The sequence below is a fragment of the Piliocolobus tephrosceles genome, chromosome X (genome assembly GCF_002776525.5).
Source record: "Piliocolobus tephrosceles isolate RC106 chromosome X, ASM277652v3, whole genome shotgun sequence".
Classification (NCBI taxonomy): Eukaryota; Metazoa; Chordata; class Mammalia; order Primates; family Cercopithecidae; genus Piliocolobus; species Piliocolobus tephrosceles.
In genome coordinates this window covers 80513455-80527937 of record NC_045455.1, presented here as the reverse complement: position 1 = coordinate 80527937, position 14483 = coordinate 80513455, and the positions used below count along the sequence as shown (strand labels likewise).

At 46.5% G+C, this 14483-nt stretch overlaps 1 long non-coding RNA gene across 1 annotated transcript in view; it reads left to right on the top strand.

The window, feature by feature from the left end:
* The window catches only part of LOC113224799, a 1568-nt gene extending 670 nt beyond the window's left edge, over positions 1-898 (top strand). Inside the window, exon 2 of the long non-coding RNA XR_003309411.1 lies at positions 637-898. This is a non-coding gene — a long non-coding RNA (uncharacterized LOC113224799). The remainder of the gene's footprint in view (positions 1-636) is intronic.
* Positions 899-14483: the final 13585 nt, after the last annotated feature.

Genomic DNA, 14483 nt, shown 5'->3' with positions numbered 1-14483 from the left:
AAAATAAAATAAAATAAAATAAAATAAAATAAAATAAAAATAAAAATTAAAAAATTCGCTGGGCACGGTGGTACATGCCTGCACTCCCAGCTGCTCAGGAGGCTGAGGCTAGAGGATGGCTTTAGTCCAGGAGATTGAGGCTGCTCACTAGCTATGATCACGTCACTATACTCTGGCCTGGGTGACAGAGTGAGACCCTGTCTCAAAGATAAATAAATACATAAAAATAGCTTTAAGCGATGGAGGGAGGGAGATCCTTGTGGTCTTTTTCCTGTGTGGCTAAGCGGACCTTCAGAACTCCAGCTAACATGTCAGGGACACCTTGGGAAGGTAGAATAGAATAACTAAACGGGACTTGGTGCTGATGGCAGACAGGTTCCACTCCAATTCACCTCCACTGCTAGCTCGCTCCATCTCCCCTCCCCTGCTGGCTCGCTCCATCTCCCTTCTACTGCTAGCTGGGCCTCTTTGAACAGGGCCCATAAGATAATTGAAACTTTCAGCTTATCTCTAGAAAGGGGAAAATCATACCTATTTTGCAGACTTTATTCAGAGGGAAAGAAATGCATATAAAATGTCTAGCATGGAAGTCAACGTTCAGTTTAATAGTTTTCTTTTTCCACCTGCCCCTGGAAGTGATTCATCCAGGTGGCACTAGGAGGATCTTCGCCGCAGAGGGCATTCGAGAGACGACAACTCTAGACATCCATGCAACTTCTGTTCTCGTGCTTCTGCTGTTTTCAAATTCCACAGTCACAGACTGCACCCTGGAAAACTCAGGACACCCTAGAGTGAGCTGCTCTGAAGAATAAAGTTGCTACTTGCATGCTACCTCTGGTTGCCACCCCTGGTTGCGTTTGGTTGCCACATAATGAAATGATTTTCCTTCTCTCTTTTATTTCCTTTCTTTCTTTTTTTCTGAGACAAATGGAAAAATAATTTGATCCCCTTGAATCTTTTCACCCTTGGTATTTTCCCCCTTCACACCCGAGCACCGCCCCTTGATAAATGAGAACACATGTGCTGAAATCGCGGACTTCACCCTCCAGACTCAGGGTCCTCGTGCTCTCGGGGGGACACATTTCCTTTCAAACCTCCAGAATAAATTCATCACAGCAGGAAGAACATTGTTTTACTTAAAAAAAAAAAAAAAATCAATTCCTGTATCACAATTATTTCATTTCAGAGGGAACTGCTTCCCTTTCATCTAAAGCTTTCTTCTCTCCAACTCTGCAGTCTTTGACCGTGGCGATCCAGCACCCTCGGCCCGGCTACTTTTGCAAAGTCCACACTGATTCATTACTTCAGAGAGCCAAAAGGTGACACATGCATATTTTGAATATTACCCTGTATGTAGATCTGCCTCTGGCTTGACTTAGGGGCTTCTAACCGCCTGATGTATTGGCACTCACATGCTTTCGATGGTGTGTGCATTTTAAAAATCATCTTCAGTTCTTTCATTTGGAGGGTGAACTTTGTGAAAAGGATGTTGGGAACCATGTTCTTTCACTGTTATTTCTCAACTATACCAGCCCCTTTGCAAGCAAACCCCTTTTTCCTTAATGACAACACACAGTGACAAATGCCCAGCGCTGTAAACATGAAGCTCCTTGGTTTGACCGAGACTGTAGCTGACATCAGAAAAACAGGACATCTTCTTGAACCAAAACACCCACTCAAGATTCCTATAAACTTCCTTATGCTTTGTTTTAAGGAAAACCACCTGACAAGAAGCATACTTGTTCCTCGGTGCCAGGCATCTTTCCGTTTATGTAGCCTTTGTTTACATGTGTCCCCTGTTAATAACAATCAATATTTAACAGATGCACTCAAGCACCTTGGAAACTAATTTTCTTTCAAACGCGAGCACTTTCTGGGAAGGAATAAAAGGAGAGGAGAGTCGAGCTGGCAGCCCTCCATCGCGTGACCATTTATTGTCATGGAATGTAGCAGAAGACGGCTCCTGCTATTTCCTTTGATTTCAGTGTGTAAATCTGCTCTCACCTAAAGCTTGACCGCATGACAGTGCAGACACACATTAAACTGATTATTTCTGTCTGAGCTGTGTGTAGAATGTGCACTCTAAATTGCACATAAAAATGTTCTCCAAAATAGTACCACCTGCATGCATGAGGATCATTTTCTTTCACAAAGGCAGACTCAGATGTGTTTCTAGGATTCAGCAGCCTCCGGGCTGATGAAGGTTGCTGCCCTTTCTGTGTCCGGTACAAGCCGGGCTGGACTGGGGCTGCTTCTCTTCTTTGTCCCCTGCCTTCCCCTCCAGAGGGAGATGAGGCCTCTGGGGGCCTCGCTGTGGTGTCTTAAGCTCTTGCTTAGAAGAGGGTCTCAGATTCCCAGGGAGCAGCTTCTGCTGATCAAAACGAGAGAGAACAGAGGAAAGCCGGGTGGATGAGTAAAAGGGGCTGGAGTGAAGCAAGTGGAGAACAAAGAGACAGAAGAACGTGAAAGTACAGCACAAACCATCACAGCACAGGGAAGAGCACCTGGAGAAGAGGAGAGAGAAACAAACCTAGTAAGGAAGACAGAGAAAGGAGGATAAAACTAAACACTGGGAGAATGGCTTCATTTTTTAAAAGGCAGAACGAAAACTAACCCCGGAAAAGGCAAGATCAAATTATCACAATTTCTCCAGATTAGCCCATTTTTCTCCAAACAAATGTCGTGCCCCATGCCCAAGGCAGAGGGAGCTTTTCAGTCCATTTCTTGTCTTCGTGGTGATACCTAATGATGCTGACAGTCCCTTGTTGAATCTGCCCTTCTTTTGAGCTTCCTGACACCATCCTCTCCTGTTCCCTCTGCGTTTTCTGACTGGCCATTCTTCCTCTTGCTGTCAGCTACCTGTTTTGTTTGGCTTGGTTTGGTTTTAGCTCTGTGGTGGTTAATTTTATGTGTCAACTTGCCTTGATATCTGGTCAGGCACCATTCTGAGTGTATTTGTGGGAGTGTTTCTGGATGGGATGAACACTGAATTGGTGGAGTGAGTAAAGCAGATGCTCTCCCCAGTGTGGGTGGGCCTCATCCAGTCTGTTGAAGGCCTGAATAGAACCAAGCCCTGAGGAAGGAGATGTTCCTCTGTCTGCCTGGTGGTCTTCAGGCTGGGACATTGGTCGTCTTATGCCTTCAGATTTGGACCGAGACTTACACCATTGGCTCTCCTGCTTCTTTGGCCCTTGAACTATAGATCTTGGGATTTTTCAGTACCCCCGAGAGGGAGGGGGAGGGAGAGAGAGAGGGGGAACCTAATGGTTCTGTTTCTCTGGAGAACCCTAATACAAGCCCATTCCTAAGTGTTGGTGTTTCCCTCCCCTACATCTCCCTCATAGCCAAGTCTCAAATGAGTCTTCTAACCCAGGTCCCAGGCACATCTCAGCCCTCTGAGTTCTGCTGCTGCACCCTAGCCATGGGTAAACTATTTTCACCAAGGTCATTGCCACTGGCTGAATAGTGGCCTCACAATATATCCGTGTCCTAATCCCCAGAGCCTGGGAATGTCACCTTATGTGGCAAAAGGGACTTTACAGATGTGATTAAATTAAGGATTTTGGGATAGGGAGATCATCCTGGATGGTCTGGGTGGATCCTACGTGTTATCACAAGTGTCTATAAGAGACAGAAAAGGGGATTCAAATTCAAAATTAGCCCCCAATTGGATCACAGACCTAAATGTAAGAGCTAAAACTATAAACTATTTGAAAGAAAACATAGGAGTAAATCTTCATGACCTTGAATTAGGCAGTGGTTCTTTATATCTGGCACCAAAAGTATAAGTCACAATAGAAAACAGATAAACTAGACCACATCAAAATTAAAAGTTTTTGTGCTACAAATGATAGTATCAAGAAAATAAAAAGGCAATCTACAGAGTGGAAGAACATATTTGCATATCATAGATATGATTTAAAAAACCTTGCATTTGGAGTACGTAAATAACTCTTACAACTCAAAAATATAAAGACAAGTAACCCAATTTAAAAATGAACAAAGAATCTGAATAGATCTTTCTCCAAAGAAAATATACAAATGGCCAATACGATCATGAAAGAATTTGCAACATCATTAGTCACTGGGAAATGCAAATCAAAACCACAATGATATCACTTCACACCCACCAGATATGGCTTAAATAAAAAAGACAGATAATAACAAGTGTTGTCAAGGATGTAGAGAAACTGCAACCCTTATTCATTGCTGGTGGGAATGTAAAATAACATAGTAGCTCTGGAAAACTTTAAACTTAGAATTATTATGTGACCCAGCAATTCCACTCCTAGGAGTGTATGTGTGTGTGTGGTTTATATACACATATGCGCCTACATATGCATGTATATAGAAAGATGGATAAAAGATACATATGTGTATATATATCCAAGATAAATAAAAACATACATGTACACGAAACTGGTATGTGAATGTCCATAGCAGCATTATTCATAATAGACAAAAAGTGAAAACAGTGTAAAGGCCTATCAACTGATAAATGGATAAGCAAAATGTGATCTATTCATATGATGGAATATTACAGAGCAATGAAAAGAAATGAAATCCAGATACAATGCTATGCTGTGAATAAACCTTGAAACATTATGCTAAGTGAAAATAGCTACAAAAGACCATGTATTGTGTGATTCCCTGAATATGAAATATCCAGAATTGGCAAATCTATAGAGACAGAAAATAGATTACAGGTTGCTAGGGCTGAGGTTTGGGTGGGAAATGAGGAGTGACTGCTAATGGGCACAGAGCTTCTTTTTCAGATAATGAAAATATTCCAAAATTAGATTCCAGTGATACATAAATCTGTAAATTTACAAAAATTATTGAATTGTATCTTCAGGTGCTGGAATTATATGATAAGTGAATTATACCTCAATAAAGATGTTAAAAATTAAAAAATAAAAAAGAATGCCACCAAAGTGATGTGTCCTTTGAAGGTATCATATCCTCAGGGGGTCCCCATGTCCCTTTATTTGCTGACTTTGATCATTTGGATAGACGGTCATCTGCCAGGTTTCTTCACTGTCACGTTCAAGACCAGCCTGGCCAACGTGGCAAAACCCCGTCTCTACTAAAAATATAGAAATTAGCCAGAAGTGGTGGCGTGTGCCTGCAATCCCAGCTACTCAGGAGGCTGAGGCAGGAGAATCCCTTAAACTCAGGAAGTGCGGAGGTTGCGGTGAGCCAAGATCATGCCTTTGCACTCCAGCCTGGGCAACAAGAGTGAGACTCTGTCTCAAAAAAAATTAAAAGAAAAGAAAAGAAAAAAGACAAGACTGTGCCAGTAGAAAAGAAGTGTCCTGGTAATGGATGGAATCATGATTAGCAGGAGGCTAAAGACTCAGGAGGAGAAAGGGTTCAGGGCCTGGATGGCAGGAACATTGGACAGGGAGGGCCTTGCCTTCCTATGAGACCCAAGGGAAGAGCAAGGCGAGTGAGGTGCAGGGGAGCTTGAGAGAGGAGGGGCAGGGGCAGGAAGCTGGGGCCACCTTCTTTGAAGGCCTCTGTGTTTCCATGTGAGGAGGAGGGGAGGTCACCTGCAGGGAGCAGGAGCGGCAGGCTGGAGGCCTTGGATCCCTTCATTGCTGAGTGGCTCCCAGAGACATCACGGATGCCTGATCCCACTGCTCCCAGCAGGCTGCAGGAGAGAGAAGAGGGGCGGGTGGGGTGGGACGAAGAGCTACAGGGAAGGAAGTTGGAGTACGAGAGCAGCTGCAGGGCTGGCCTGTGGTCAAGGGAGGGACCCAGGAAGCAAACCCAGGGGAGCCAGGGAGGGAGCTGGAATAACGGGGCTGTGGCCAGCAAGTGGGAGGATGGAGTGGGGTGGGGGGGTGGTGTCGGGGGAGCAGACGGTGATGACAAGATCTGGGTGTGGCTGTGGGTGTGAGTGGCTGGGTTTGACAGAGCCTGCGGGGGTTTAGGAAGTGAAGGGGGCATTCCAGGACACCCGAGGGGGAGGCCCCACCTTGGAGGCTTCAGCTGAGGTTGGCCAAAACAGTGCCCAGGATGTCCAAAGACAGATCCTGCCCCCACCCTGGGGCAAGGAAGCAAAGGAAGAGGACGGGAGAGTGATGGGCGGGATGGGGTGGGCCCTCAGAGGAAAGGAGGAGAGAGAGAGGAAGGGCCAGGGGACAGGAGCAAGGGGTGGGGATGGACCTGTGTTGCCTCAGTGGGGATGCTGCCTTGGAGAAGCAACACTGCTGCCTGGCCTCTGGTGACTTGGAGGCTCGCCTCCCAAATGTGAGCTCTGCATGCACCTCTTCTAAAGGCAAAGGATTCTCCAGGAGCCCCAGTGTTTTGTTGTTGTTGTTTGTTTTGTTCTGTTTTTGAGACAGCCTCACTCCCTCACCTAGTGAGCCCAGTGCCATCTCGGCTCACTGCAACCTCTCCCTCCCAAGTTCAAGCAATTCTCCTGTCTCAGCCTCCCTAGTAGCTAGGACTACAGGCACCCACCACCACACCTGGCTAATTCTTGTATTTTTAGTAGAGATGGGGTTTCACCATGTTGGCCAGGCTGGTCTTGAACTCCTGACCTCAGGTGATCTGCCCCCTGCAGCCTCCCAAAGTGCTAGAATTATAGGCCTCAGGTGAGCCACTGCTCCTGGCCCCCAGTGTTAAGGAGGGTAGAGGGTTAAATTCAGTACAAGCACTTCAGGCTGTTCAACTCCTATGAAACCTATATGCTGGTGTCCAACTTTTATACCCAGCAAGAGGCTGATAATGGAATTTTGCTGAAACAAAATCATTGTTTGCATCACGGCTATCATTCAGTCTACTGGAGTCCAGTTTCTTTTTACTTTGGCCTCTTGCCCTTTGTCCTTATGATGATTCAGATTCTCCTGCCACTGGATTCTGTCTGATCTGCTTTGAAACCTTTGATTGTGTGGGGTGTGTCAGTGGCACCTGGTTTCTACCTGATGGGGTATAGCTTGTGTGTTCTGGAGGTGCTGGTGACTGGCAGCTCTTAGCGGAACTTCTCACTTGTGGATTCACCCTTCGTGAAAAGCACCACCTTCCCCAAGGTCACATCCCCTTCCAGGGTCCACCCACCCTCAGTGATGGTCGGTGTTGAGTATTGATATGGTTTGGCTGTGACCCTACCCAAATCTCATCTTGAACTGTAATTCCCATAATCCCCAAGTGTCCTAGGAGGGACCCACTGGGAGGAAATTGAATCATGGGGCGGTTACCCCATGCTGCTGTCCTTGTGACTGTCAGTGAGTTCTCACGAGATCTGATGGTTTTATAAGGAGCTCTTGCCCGCCTTTTGCTCAGCAGTTCTCCTTCCTGCTGCCATGTGAAGAAAGGCATGTTTGCTTCCCCTTCCACCATGATTTTAAGTTTCCTGAGGCCTCCCCAACCGTGCTAAACTGTGAGTCAATTAAACCTCTTTCCTTTATAAATTATCCAGTCTCAAGTATGTCTTTTTTTAATAGCGTGAGAATGGACCAATACACGTATAAAGCCCCAACCACCTCCCTCAATATGAGATGACTCTGAAGGGTTGCCCAGCTCAGGAGCCCCTGTGTGGGGTTGACTGAGGCCTTCCTTTGTTGCAACTGCATCACAGTTCAACTTCTCTCTGCTGGTCTCAGCTGCCTTCCCTCCCTGACCGGTGTTGCTCCTTAGAGCATTCCCCAATAGACTTCCTGTATGCAAGCCGTATCTTGGAGTCTGATTCTTTCTACAGTTGCTAGACTTAATGCGTAAAAATGCAAGGTGCCCAGTTAATTTGAATTTCAGATAAATAAGGAATAACTTTGTGGTATGAGTATGCTCCAAATACTATATGAGACAGTATACTAAAAAATTATGTCCTGTTTTTCAGAAATTTAAATTTAACTGGGCATCTCACATTTTATCTGGCAACCCTACTTCTTAGGGAGCCCAAGCTGGGTCATGAAATGATCCTTCATGGCCCTCATAGGCTGTGGAAGAGGAGCCCTGTGGTTTCTATGACAATGAAAGAGCACAGAGGTTATCGGAGGCATGAGCACCAGGGACACGTCAAGATCAATGGAACATCCCATCTGGAGAGTGAGTTGAGGACTGGTATTACTGGTGGAGCTGAATGAGTCTCAGTGGTGGAGGTGAAACTGAACAGCTCTCTAAGGAGAAAGTTCCCACACTGCCCATGTAAAGGCAACCACCTCTGGTGAGGTTGCCAGGAGAGCAGAGCATGAGCACCGAGGGGCCAAGAGCATGGCCCCACCATGACAGTCACAAGGGGAGACTGCCCGCTTCCTGCTCAGGAGTTGGGGAGCCCACTCTTACTGAAGAGGGGGCTCAAAGCCAAATCACACCCACTCCTTTGCTCAAAGCAGTTACAGCCCCTTTCAATGATAAGGACTGGGCTTTCAGTGCTGAAATAAGTCTGTTTTAGTAACCAAGAATGCCAAATAATTATAGAATCAGGTCAAAATGTTGTGATGAAGGGACCTTTGTTGGCCTTAAGAAAAAAGTTTCAATATGACATTATCAAGGGGCAGTTACTGGAAGGAATAAAACCACTTTATGCTTACATCCAATGAGTTATACTTTCAATAAATCAGTTACAATTATTATTATCATGTCAAAGGGCTTTTAGGCCTGAGAAACTAAGTTTTCTAATATTCTAAGCAAATATGCCTGCTAGTAATGCTTACCAGAGATAAAGGAGAAAAGAGCCCGGTCCTTACTCCTTGGCCAGGCCACCCCCTCTTCCTGCCCTCTCAGCCTGTTCCCACTGCACTAGCTCTGGGAGTCAGGGAGAGGAGTGGCTTTTGGACCAAAAATGTGCTCGGGTCTTCCTAAAGAGCTTGCCTCACCCTATTACTTCTTCAAATTCTTCTCACCCATACCCAGCTCTGCAAGTCACTGCCAGCGTGGCTCTCTTCGGGACATTGGTGACCTGGTTGGTTCATGCCTTTTGTACTGGTTCGACTCTTCCTTGACCACTTGGCAGTGCCTGAAGTAGCTGCCTGCCCACTTCTCCTGATGCTCCTCCTCCTGGGGGACAGGACTTCCTGCCTCTCCCAACACCCACTTTCTCTGTTGACTACCTACCTCCTCTTTCCACCTTGGGGAAGGTACTCGTTCCCCAGAATGCCATTCTCAGTTTCCTTTCATTATTTGTGCTTTTCTGTGTGACACTTTATTTTCAATATACTTTTTGCATATCAGCTTTATTTCAATGTAACTTACCTACCATAAAATTCATTTTTTTAAAGTGTTTGATTCAGCAGCTTCTAATAAAGTCATACTGCTGTGCAACTACTGTGGCTGTGGGTGTGAGTGACTGGGAGCCAGGGTGGGTGTAGGAACTGAAGGAGGCATCCCAGGTCACCGGAGGGGGCAGCCCTGCCTCCACGACCTTGGCTGAGATCGGCCAAAATAGTGTGCAATGTATGTGAAGCAAGATTCTGCCCTCAGCCCTCAGACGGCATCGCAGCTTTAAGCAACACTTCTATTACTTAATAATGGTACTAGAGCTCAAGAATTCTGTGCCTAATTTATAAATTCAACTTTATCATAAGTATGTATGTATAGGAAAAAACAGTAATACAGGATTAGGTACTACCCATGGTTCCAGGCTTCACTGAGTGTCTTGGAATGTATTCCCTCTGGATAAAAGGGGACTACTACATGTTTTATTTCTCTTTTGAGGTTTTTGTTTTGTTTGTTTGTTTGTTTGTTTTTGAGACAGGGTCTTGCTCTGTCACCCAGTCTGGAGTGCAGTGGTGAAATCTCAGCTCACTGCAACCTCCACCTCCCAGTTCAATCGATTCTCCTGCCTCAGCCTCCTGAGTAGGTGGGACCACAGGTGCACCCCACCACGCCCACCTAATTTTTGTATTTTTAGTAGAGACGGGGTTTCACCATGTTACCCAAGCTGGTCTCAAACTCCTGGCCTCAAATGATCTGTCTGCCTCGGCCTCTCAAAGTGCTGGGATTACAGGCCTGAGCTACTGTACCCAGCCTGTTTTGAATTTTGAACCCATGGGTGGCAATGAGCCTAGCTGAAATTCAGGAGTTCCAGTCTAATGAGAGAAGATAACACATGCGTGGGGCAGCCAGGCAAACAGAGTCAGGAGGACACACACTCAAACCATGCATCCCTAGGGACTGATTGTGAGGAACTGTCTGGCTAAGAACGTCAGAAATCTTTAGGGCAGGCTTCAAGAAGGCAAGATCAGAAGCAGGCAGGGGCTCCACAGACACAAGCAGAAGCTCATGTCTGGAGAAGGTTGAAGCTGTCTTTAAAGGCTTTGAGAGTTATGCCCATCCAGGGTAGTCTCCGTAACCTAACGCCAGCTGACCAGGGGCTTGAAGCACATCTGTGAAATTCCTTCACAGCAGCATCTATCTGAGTGTTTGTGTAACCGGGAAGAAGGGTATGTGTGCTACACAGGGCTACTACTTCTTTTCCATCCCCTCAGTCTCCTAAAAGCATGTCTTTTGTGGGCCATCCTGTCTGAAAACATACAGGAAAGGGAATTCTAAGAAATGCAGTTCAGTACAGTAGTGTATCACAAAGCCATCACACCTGTGGTCCCAAATTGAGGAGTCCCATAAAAGTCTCTAGTTGGCCCAACTCAAGTCATATGGCCAGCCCAAGTCCAACCACTGTTGCCAGGGGAACAGGTAGAAGGACTGGGCTGAGTCATGTGACCGTCTCGTGACTAGGAAGGGGAGGATACCATGATGGGTGGCCCCATAGCAGCACCTGATTGGGATGGGGAAGGAGGAGAACCCCAAAAGAATTGGGGATACTGAAAACCTAACACAACCTATATCATCATCTCGGATGCCCCATAGGACTGAGCACCATGTTTGGTGCTTAAAAGACCTTCAGAAAGCACAGCTGGCAACTGAGGTAAGAACTCAAGTGAGACCCATGGATTATATTAGTGCGACCATTTGTCCACTCACTGCCATTGGCTGGACCCAGCTGAGACCCAAGAAAAGAGCAAGTCTCTCAATCCTGGAGGTTCCCACTGACACTTTGGTTCCTGCACATCAGGAGTGGCTTCTCAGCAGCGAGTGCCTTTCCAATGTTCAGAAACAATTGTTACTTGCCAAGACATGTTGCGTATCTCCACCGCAGACTGCTGCTTATTCACACTCAGTTTCCTCTGGAAATCTCTGGCAAACACCATCTGGCTTCAGCAGGGGCACTGAGTCCTGGTCTTTTGTTGCTCCATGGCCTCCTACTTAGGGGATTTCACCCCTCCTCATGGCCCCCAAGGAGAAGGCCCTCCAGGTCTGTGGGCCCTATTTGGCAAAGGTGGCCAGTGTGTGCCCCGAGTCCCGGTGGCATCATCCCCTTGGTAAATCGGGGTCGGGGAAATGGTGCTTAGCTCTTAACCCATCAGGGTTTCATGATCCTTTTCATCTGTGCAGTTCCAGCAGGGAGAGGAGCTGTCACCATATATTAGCCTGGTCTCATCCTCCACGATGTTGACAACTCCCTTGCAGAAGCGATGTTGCATCCTGCCTGTACGTTTCCTCCATGCCTACGACGGTAGTTTGATTTTAAAAGGGCACCAGGCAAATGTTTGCTGATGAATATTAAACAAAGGAGGAAATGATTTTCCAGCCATCACAGGAGGAGGTCAGAAGGGGTTGGACTTCACTCCCCTTTAATCAGAGTCAGTAACTGAGCTAAAGTTCTAGCCTGCAATGCGCCGTACTCATGCAAGGTGGGTTGGCGGTGCTAGCGGCATGGCTTCTCCCACTGGATGTTCTTTGCAAGCCCCCTGTCCTTTTCTTTTGATGCACTTACTGGAGGAGTTTGTACTTACTTATAACACCTGCCTTTCATTCTGCCTCTCTCTCCTCCTGGACTATAAATTCTGTAGGGATAGGGACAGGGCCTCCTCACCTGGCCCACAGCAGGCACTCAGTAAACAAGTGCTGAAAGAATGAACACATTCTTCGTGTCATCTGGTGAGCATATTTAATTAAAAATATCAGTGCTTTCTAGGAAGACAAATGAGCTCTGCCACAATCTTTTTCATTTGAAATTCTAGTTCTGATTCTGACTTTAAACCAGTAGTGTTTATTGAATACTTGCTATGTGTCAGGCATTGTTCTACACTTTTCACTTGTATACTTAAAAAAAAAAATCCTCATGGCTGGGCTTGGAGTCCACAGTAAAGAACAAAACACCCTCACCGCATCCCTGCTGGAATGCTCACTTTACAGCTGAGGAAACAAAAGTACAAAGAGCTCAAGTACTTGCCCGAGGCCATGCCGCTGGTAAGAGGTGGAGACACCTAAGAATGAAACAGATCTGCCCCCTCCTTTGTGTCTAGACCGACAATGCAATAACGTGAGTCTACCAACTCCCAGCAAGGCCACGGGTAGGGGTCTTGAAAGGCACCACGGAGCCCAGAGCTAAGCTGACTCTTCAAACTCATCACTCTGATATTTCACTTCCTGTATGAACCACTCAGCAACATTCCTAAACTCCCCCTTTCTTAAAAAAAAGTAAAAAAAAAAAATGTTCTACATATACTTGCCAAATGATCCAGCAATCCCACTAATGGCTGTTTACCCTCAAATAAATGAAAGCATATGTCCTCACACAAAGTTCATAGCCGCTTTCTTCTCAATAGCTAAAAACTGGAAACTATCTAAATGTCCACCTACTGGTGAAAGGACATTCAAATTGCAGTGTGCCCATATAAGGAAATATGACTCAACAGCAAAAAAGAATCAGCTGCTGATCCGCGGAGCAATGTGGATGAGCCTCAAAGGCGTCCCCTGTGTGAAACAAGCCAGACACAAGACACTCTATAAACTGTGTGCTTCCATTTATGTGATATTCTGGGAAAGGTAAACTACAAGGCCAGAAAACAGATCGAAGGTTGCCAGGGGCTGGCGGTTGGGGGGTGGAAGGTTCATTGCAAAGGGTCACAGGAAGCTTTTTTTCTTCCTTGAGACAGGACCTTGTTAAGTTTCCCAGGCTGGTCTTGAACTCCTGGCCTCAAGCGATCCTCTCTCCTTGGCCTCCCAAAATGGTGGGATTACGGGCATGAGCCATGGCTCCTGGCCAAGGAAACATTTTTGGGAGGTGGAGAGAAGGGGCTGAAAGCTTGATTGCAGTGGTTGCACTCTACTTGTTGCCAGATTGTACACTAAAAAGGATGAATTTAATTGTATGTAAATTAGACCTCAGTAAACCCGATTCTTGTTCAAAGTAATTTTTACAATCTTTTATTCCAATGTATAAAATTGGTTCTTCTATTCCTTTCCTTATAAATCCAAGCAATAGTTTCATTCCTTAAAAATGCATAATGTAAAAATAGCATTAGGAAAGCTGCCTTGAAATATGGATACTAAATGCATCCCACTGAGCAACTTCAGCAAACCGCTGGGTCTTCCACCACAGTTCAAATAGCTCCTGCTGTCCCCGGGGCAGGAGTGGCTTAAGAAAGCATTTAATCCAGAAGTGCGTGTCTGGATCTTTGTGTTAATCAGATTCCATATGACTGAACGACCTTTGTTTTCCCTCTGGTGGAATCGTGAACATTTGGGAAACCGGTTTAGTTTTAGTGAGTGTTGCAGGGTGCAAATGAAACTGTATTCAACCCAGGATTCAACTCAGAGAAAAACAGGAGAAAGGTCACAGGATTGGTGCAAGGACAGTGGGTCAGTGTCAGGGGCTAGGTGACTGGGGAGAAAGCTTGCTGTCCCCTCTGAGTCTCCTCCCCCAAACCTCAGCCTCCCCTCTTGGAGACCCATGCCATGGCCCCAGGCAACGGAGGCAGCAACGCAAATAAATAGAAGAGCTGTTTCATTAAAACCTCCTCCAGATAAGGCGAGCTCTGGATGCAGTCTCCTGAGACCTCTGGATGAGAGGAGGCGGTGTGTTAAAGACAGGATTACCCCTGAGGCCAGTCTCTGCAGCGGGACAGGGACAGGGCAGCCGAAGGTCAGCTAGGGCAGCTTCCAGCTGGAGGGAGATGGCAGGACTCAACGTCACCAGCAGCTTCCCAAGGAGAAGAAGCCACTGCAGCTGGGGCAGGCAGGAGCCTGGTGCGTACCCAGAGGTAGCAAGCTCACTCAAACCCCTGGGGCATATGATGAGCTGGGGCTGTGGGGGGGCAGGGGGGGAACTGAGGCAGCCTGGGATTCCTGCAAAGTGGGTAGGCCCAGAGTCACACAAAAAATTGCTTCCTTACTGTGATATGTATCCTTCCCCAGCTGGTGTGTGGCTGGGGATAGCACAGACCGCAGGCACAACTTTTAAGTAACTGGATTCTGTGCTGCAAAACATGGATGTGCAGCCACATGACACCTCCCACCCTCCAAAATTCCCACCTGCACTACATACAAATCTCCTTAAAGATTCCCGTGCATGTCTTTCTGCCCCGGCATGCATTTCCCGGGAGCTCTGGGGCATAGCAACTGAATGAGCATCCAGGCCTGCTTAATTAATAAAAGGAACCTGCGTACATCTGCAATCCTTCCAAACAATTTCA